The sequence below is a fragment of the Bison bison genome, unplaced genomic scaffold (genome assembly GCF_000754665.1).
Source record: "Bison bison bison isolate TAMUID 2011002044 unplaced genomic scaffold, Bison_UMD1.0 scf7180017864291, whole genome shotgun sequence".
NCBI lineage: Eukaryota > Metazoa > Chordata > Mammalia > Artiodactyla > Bovidae > Bison > Bison bison.
The window spans coordinates 12995344-12995720 of record NW_011494863.1 but is presented as its reverse complement, the minus strand read 5'-3'; positions in this window follow the sequence as shown (position 1 = coordinate 12995720).

Genomic DNA, 377 nt, shown 5'->3' with positions numbered 1-377 from the left:
GGGGGTTTTCTAATATGGGAACTGAGAGGCGGGGAGGAAGGGGAGGGTTCGGGGTGGGCGCAGCGGTGGGGAGTGGTAAAAACCACTTTCAAAAATTTGAGTCCGTGGGCTGTGCAGTTTTCCTGTTTGGAAGGAGAATACAGTCTGCCCCAGAGCAGCAGCAAAGCCATGTAATATATATGATATATATTCATGCTTAATATTAATGCAAAACCACAAGAACAAAAGACTTGTTTCTTAACCTATCAGCCTAGTAACTGCTTAAATTTTTAAAAGTCACAGAAGTGATGGACAATTTTTCCCAGAGTGGAAAACAGTCACAAATCAGCTTGCTCTGGTGTGTCCCACATCACACCCCTCCCAGCGCCATCCCTGTC